The sequence below is a fragment of the Narcine bancroftii genome, chromosome 4, assembly GCF_036971445.1.
Source record: "Narcine bancroftii isolate sNarBan1 chromosome 4, sNarBan1.hap1, whole genome shotgun sequence".
Taxonomy (NCBI): domain Eukaryota; kingdom Metazoa; phylum Chordata; class Chondrichthyes; order Torpediniformes; family Narcinidae; genus Narcine; species Narcine bancroftii.
In genome coordinates, this window is record NC_091472.1 from 243,963,749 (window position 1) to 243,970,844 (window position 7,096).

The 7,096-nt window shown below is 42.3% G+C and overlaps 1 long non-coding RNA gene across 2 annotated transcripts in view; it reads right to left on the reverse strand.

Annotated features, from left to right (window-relative positions):
• Nucleotides 1–6,856, reverse strand: part of LOC138760078 (uncharacterized) — a 28,953-nt gene extending 22,097 nt beyond the window's left edge. For both annotated transcript variants that reach the window (XR_011355381.1, XR_011355380.1), the window contains exon 1: nt 6,396–6,856. This is a non-coding gene — a long non-coding RNA (uncharacterized lncRNA). The remainder of the gene's footprint in view (nt 1–6,395) is intronic.
• Nucleotides 6,857–7,096: the final 240 nt, after the last annotated feature.

Consider the following 7,096-nt stretch of genomic DNA (forward strand, 5'->3'; position numbering starts at 1 on the left):
TTTTTGTTATAATAGTCATGATAAAAAGGAGGAATGTAGAATATTAGTTATAGAATATCTAGTTATGGGAATTATGATGAAGAAACCATCACACAGACTTTTGCCAGTAAGATGGGAGAGAGAGAAAGTAACCAAGGACATTCCAGACAGGAATCAATTCTCATCTCATCTACTGAGCCATATCCTAATGCCTCCCTGATCTCTTTAACATAATAGTGTTAACTCTCTACTACCCTGTTGTAATGATAGTGATCATGTTTGCATGGCCACTAACAAGGCCTTGATTATAGTTACTGTTTGATTAGACTTGGCTGCCAGCAGGGGGCTGACACAGTATATTATCTGTAATGGAAGGTTGCAGCCTTATGGCCTGCCTCATGTGCTGTTTATATCAACTTTAAAGTAAAGAATCTTTTCCTTCATCTATGTGTTGTCCAAGAACTCATACATATGAATACAAGATGAAATATGGTGTCAGAATTGGGATGAAATAAATTAGAATGAAATACTTTTAAAGGTAAAATCTAAAGTTAGTAACTGATCAGTGAAGAGAAGCTAACACAGTGAGCAATGGAAGGATTACATCCACCAGCAAAATTTCAACTGACAGATAACGTGGCTGAAAATTGGAAGAGATTTAAACAATGTTTTGAATTGTATTTAGTGGCAGTCGGAGCTGACAAGAAAAGTGATGAAGGGAAAGCATCAGTTTTCTTGCATGTCATGCATGATTAAGCCCTGGGGGTGTATAAAAACTTTTGCTGCTGAAGCAGACAAAATAAAACTGGAAAAAATAATGGAATAGTTTGAGGCATACTACATACCTAAACTGTGGAGAAAACGTGGACAGCATTAAAAAAGATTTTTCACGTGTACAGGAAATGGAAAAAAGTATTGATCAATATGTGACTGAATTGAGAAACAGAGCAAAATGTGTGAATTTGGTGGACTGACCAACTCACTGATAAAAGACAGACTTGTGTGTGGTATTCCAGGTAATAGTCCAAGGGAAAGACTGCTAAGAGAGCAAACTCTAGACCAGGAAAAAGCCACAGCACTCTGTAGGGCTACAGGAACTGTAAAATTGCAGGTAAAAGCTATTCAGTGAAACTAGCTGCAAGAACAGACATAAAATGTTTAACAAAAAGAGCCAAAGTGGACAGCGAACAAAAATTCAAGGGACAATCGAAAGCCTTGTTGTCGATACAGTGCACAAGGTGTACCAAAAAAAGCATCCAGCATATGGTAAAACATGCTGTATGTGCAACAAAAGCAACCATTATGCCTGTTGCTGTTGGAACCAAGTGCAACAAAGCAAGGTTCATGCAGTAGATGTGACTGAAAGCAAGAAAGAAAACAGAGACTGGATGTTGAGATTAAAAATGAATGACATATACATTCCAGTTAAATTGGATACTGGAGCACAAATTAATGTAATATCAAAGAGTTATTTAAAGAAAATTAGACCAAGACCGTGGGGAGCTGGCTGATGGAGGACCTCAGTTTTCTTCAGGCTGACTTCCAGGCCAAACATTTTGGCAGTTTCCGCAAAGCAGGACGTCAAGCGCTGATGACTACTAGCCCCCCCACATCTCCATCGGGCACACAAAACTCAAAACGGTCAACCAGTTTACCTATCTCGGCTGCACCATTTCATCAGATGCAAGGATCGACAATGAGATAGACAACAGACTCGCCAAGGCAAATAGCGCCTTTGGAAGACTACACAAAAGAGTCTGGAAAAACAACCAACTGAAAAACCTCACAAAGATAAGCGTATACAGAGCCGTTGTCATACCCACACTCCTGTTCGGCTCCGAATCATGGGTCCTCTACCGGCACCACCTACGGCTCCTAGAACGCTTCCACCAGCGTTGTCTCCGCTCCATCCTCAACATCCATTGGAGCGCTCACACCCCTAACGTCGAGGTACTCGAGATGGCAGAGGTCGACAGCATCGAGTCCACGCTGCTGAAGATCCAGCTGCGCTGGATGGGTCACGTCTTCAGAATGGAGGACCATCGCCTTCCCAAGATCGTATTATATGGCGAGCTCTCCACTGGCCACCGTGACAGAGGTGCACCAAAGAAAAGGTACAAGGACTGCCTAAAGAAATCTCTTGGTGCCTGCCACATTGACCACCGCCAGTGGGCTGATAACGCCTCAAACCGTGCATCTTGGCGCCTCACAGTTTGGCGGGCAGCAGCCTCCTTTGAAGAAGACCGCAGAGCCCACCTCACTGACAAAAGGCAAAGGAGGAAAAACCCAACACCCAACCCCAACCAACCAATTTTCCCTTGCAACCGCTGCAATCGTGTCTGCCTGACCCGCATCGGACTTGTCAGCCACAAACGAGCCTGCAGCTGACGTGGACTTTTTACCCCCTCCATAAATCTTCGTCCGCGAAGCCAAGCCAAAGAAAAAAAAGACCAAGACCAAAGATGTATGTAACAAAAGTGAAGGTGTCAGGATATTCAAGTACCAATATACCAGTGCAATGAGAATGCATGGTCAAAGTGAAGCACAAGGACAAAGAACACATGTTAGCATTCATCGTGGTACCAAAGGATGTACAGGCCATACTAGGTTTAACAGCCTGTGAGAAACTGAACCTGGTAAAAAGAGTCCTCATTGTGGAAAGCAAAGGAGAGACAGTCTATGATGAACCCATGAAAGAGTACAATGACCTATTTCAGGGTCTAGGCTCCTTCCAGGAGAACACACAATCAGAGTGGATAAACGTGTGCCACCAATACATCTATGGAGAAAAGTTCCATTTGCGCTTCAAAGCAACTCAAAGCAGAGTTGGACTAGATGGAAAGCCTGAATGTGATTCAGAGCATAGATGAGCCAATGGAGTGGGTGAGTTCACTCGTTGTTGTGGACAAAAAGAATGGAAAGCTTAGAATTTGCCTGCATCCAAGAGATCTAAACAGAGATATAAAGAGAGAACACTTTTAAGCTTCTGACACATGAAGAAATCATGTCACAGTTTGCAAATGCAAAGTTTTTCAGCAAGTTAGGTGATCATCAGGATTTTGGCAGTTAAAATTGGATGAAGCAAGTTCAAGACTGTGCACATTCAATAGTCCATTTGGCAGGTACAGATTCCTAAGGTTACCTTTTGGAATTGCCTCAGCTCCTGAAGTGTATCACAAAACTATCCATATGGTCTATGAGCACCTGGATGGAATTGATACCTCAATGGATGACATCATGGTATGGGGAACCATGAGAATGGAGCATGATGAGAGACTAAGGAAAGTGTTGGAAGCAACAAGGAAAACAAACCTGAAGCTGAATAGAGAGAAATGTCAGCTCGGGGTGACAGAACTAACATTTGTAGGAGATATTATTGGCAGTGAGGGCATCAGACCAGATCCCAGAAAGGTATCTGCCTTTGGGAACATGCCAAGGCCACAAGGCAAAAAGGACATACGGAGGTTTAATGGAATGGTCAACTATATGGGTAAATTCACATCCCAACCTCTCAGAAAAGATGGCTCCATTGAGAAGACGAACAGAAAAGAACATTGAATGGGAGTGGATTCATGACCATGAAAAGTCATGGAGAGAACTAAAGAAACTGCTCACAGAGGAACCGGTTCTGAGGTTTTACGACCCAATGACACCCATCAAGATATCATCAGATATCATCGGTGCAGTTTTTCTGCAAAAATATGATGACTGCCAACCCATTGCATATGCATCACGCTCAATGACAGACGTGGAGAAGCAATACGCTCAAACTGAAAAGGAGCTGCTCAGCGTCACATATGCCTGTGAAAGATTTCATCAGTTTGTGTCAGGACAAGCAATCAGTGTAGAGACTGACCATAAGCTCTTGATTACACTGTTCCAAAAGCCATTAAATGAATGTCCACTGAGAATACAAAAAATGATTAGGTTGCAACACTATATACGGAAATGTAGCCTACACACTAGGTAAGCGAATATACTCAGCAGACACACTTTCTAGAGCTGTTGACATAAGAGAGCCCGCAAACACCAAAATAGATGAAGACGTGAACACCTTCATGGACATGATCACAAGTGCACTGCCCATATCAGATGCAAAAATGGAATCAAATTCAGAGACAAACAAAGATGAAACACTGAGACAACTGAGAAAGAACATCTTGGATAGATGGCCCAACATGAAGTAGGACTGCTCACCTGATGTTTCAGAGTACTGGAACTGCAAGGCAGAACCATCAGTGGTTGAAGACATAATCTACAAAGGAAGCAAAATCTTTATCCTAAAGAGTCTGAGAAAAGAAATGCTAAAAAGGATCCATGGAAAACATCTCAGAATCGAAAAGTGTAAGAGCACAAGAGGTGATGTATTCGCTAAGAATCAACACTGATATAACAAATGAAGTGTCAAACTGTACAATATGCTGGAAATATCAAGCAAGCAATCCTACAGAACCATTAAAGCCACACCCAGCACCTCACAGACCTTACCAGAAGGTAGGCGCTGATCTATTCGAATGTCAAGGGAAAGGCTATCTGGTACTCACAGACTATTACTCCCTGTATCCAGAGGTGTCTAAACTGAACACCACCACTGCAAATGCTGTAATAACAGGTATGAAAGCCATATTCTCCAGACATGGTGTGGCAAGCAAGGTCTTCACAGACAATGGACCCCAGTTTTGCAATTTTAAGTTTCGACAGTTCACCAAAGAGTGGGACATTGTACATACCACATCAAGTCCTCATTTTCCATAGTCCAATTGTCTAGTGGAAAAATTAGTACAGACAGTGAAAAGACTGATGAACAAGGCAAAAGACAGTGGAACAGACTTCTACCTGAGCATGCTAGTATATTGTACAACTCTGCTCAAGTGTAGTATGTCACCAGCAAAACTCCTTATGGGACGTAAGCTAAGATCAATCCAACCCTTCAGGAGAACCTCCTAAAAGCAGAGAGGGAGAAAGTGAGAAAGTTCAAAGAACAAAAGAAAGGTGAGCAAAAGTATTGCTTTGACAAAGGAACAAAAAGCTATTGGAACTCTACACTGGTGACCAAGGAAGGCTAAAATAACAAACAAACTAATGGACTCAGAAGGGATCTGTCCTTAGTGAAGTCCCACTGAGATCATACACCATTCAGACAGAAGAAGGTGCTGTTCTGCGAAGAAATGGTCGAGACCTTCAAATGGTACCAGCCACAGTAGATGGAAAGACAGATAATGTCTAAATGCACATCTGAGAAGACACCATCTGAGGCAACAACTCAGATTCAGGGACAATCAATTAGGAGATAGTCAAGATACTTGAACCCTCCCAAGAGGCTCATTGGGCAAATTTATAGACTGCTGTTATAGAATGAAGTAGTGCTATCTTATTCGCTCTTCAAGTTTTAGTGTATGTAAATGTGAACACACAAAACAACCTTTAAAAATTTTAACAATGTCAATAACAATGAAAATGTAAGTTTTTGGTGTTAAAGTTAAAATTGCAGAATTATACAAAGAAAACATTAGTTAAAAGTAAGCTATTTTTGTTTTAGGAAATGGAGATGTAATCATGTTTGTATGGCCACTAGCAAGGCCTTGATTATAGTTACTGTTTGATTAGAATTGGCTACCAGCAGGGGGGCTGACAGAGCAAGAGGAAGTAGGTTAGATCTGTAATGGAGGCTTGCAGCCTCATGGCATGCCTTGTATGCTGTTTATATCAACTTTAAAATAAAGAACCATCCATAGAAAGTACTCACACATACAAATACAAGATGAAACACCTATTAGATGCAATCTAAAGGCTGCAATAAGCATCCAGCACCACTCAGTCCCTGAATGGCATTGTTTCAGTGCTGAAGTTTTGGTCACCATTGTCAACTTCAAGAATCAAAGATTACTATGAAACTAGCTATTTACATGTGTAAATTGGAAACCAGAAATCAGGCAGCCAGAGAATAGATATGGATGTGTACTGTGAGCAACCCTTCCAGACTTCTGTTAATTTTTTTTGTACACCAGAAGGATGTTCTTAATTATTATTGGTACATGGGATTAAATGACCACAACAAATAATTTTGCTGTCTTTAGGAAGAGGATTTGCAAAATGTAAAACATAAGCTGTAGCAATACCTTCAAAGAAATGTTATCAAATTTGTATGCAGTAAAATGCCTTAAATATTGTACCCTGTTACTGTGTTCTTTGAATGAGGTTCAAACAGTACTAGTGAGGCAACTGTCTACCCACCACTGGTACCCCTCATTTCCGCTGGTGTGACTCAATAAACACTATATTGGACTTTGTGGTTTTGTACCCTGACAGAAGCGCTACTTTAACAACAGCAGCACTCCTCCACAGGCCTTGGGAACAAGTCTGCAACCTGGCTCTGACTCCATCAATCAGGCACAGACAAATGATGACCAACATACCCAAAAGACCTGCAGAACTGTGAGTACATTTTCATCCGCAGGGGTCCACAACGTCCACTGCTAGAGGCAGTGACCATTCCAGGTCATACAAAACAACAGCGCCACATTCAAATTGGAGATCGGAGGCAAGATGGATTTCTTCACTATGGACAGGTTGAAGTTGGCATACCTGGACCCGGCACACCCCGTCGAGACGCCAGTACCATGCAAGAGAGGCAGACGCTGCCTTCAGGCATCAAAGACAAAACCACCAGTTTGGGGAGGTCATGTAGTGACACACCACCACAGCAATCAGGTCGGTGTCTGGGCATTGAGCGCAACCGGGAGCCAGTAGACCACACAGCGGCACTGGCCCCAGCAAGCGAACTGGCAGTCGTACGGCTAAGACAGCATAAGGGCCAGCATCTCCAGCATGGCACTGGTCCCAACTGCACAGACAACAGCTTGGAGACAGCGCGTGGGCAAGGCGGCATTGTAATGTAATAAGGGGCCCGCATGCAAGAAACCCACTATTGTTACACAGGCAGTGACATCAGTTAAGTGGGGAAATGATTGGAACACCAACAATATAAATGCTGGGCTTCAGTTCCAATAAAACAGAGCTATACCTCACTACATCCGTATGTGTCTTTCTTTCTTCAAGTAGCGCACGGCTACAGCACATTAAATTAGAAATAGAGAATAAATATGAAAGATAGATA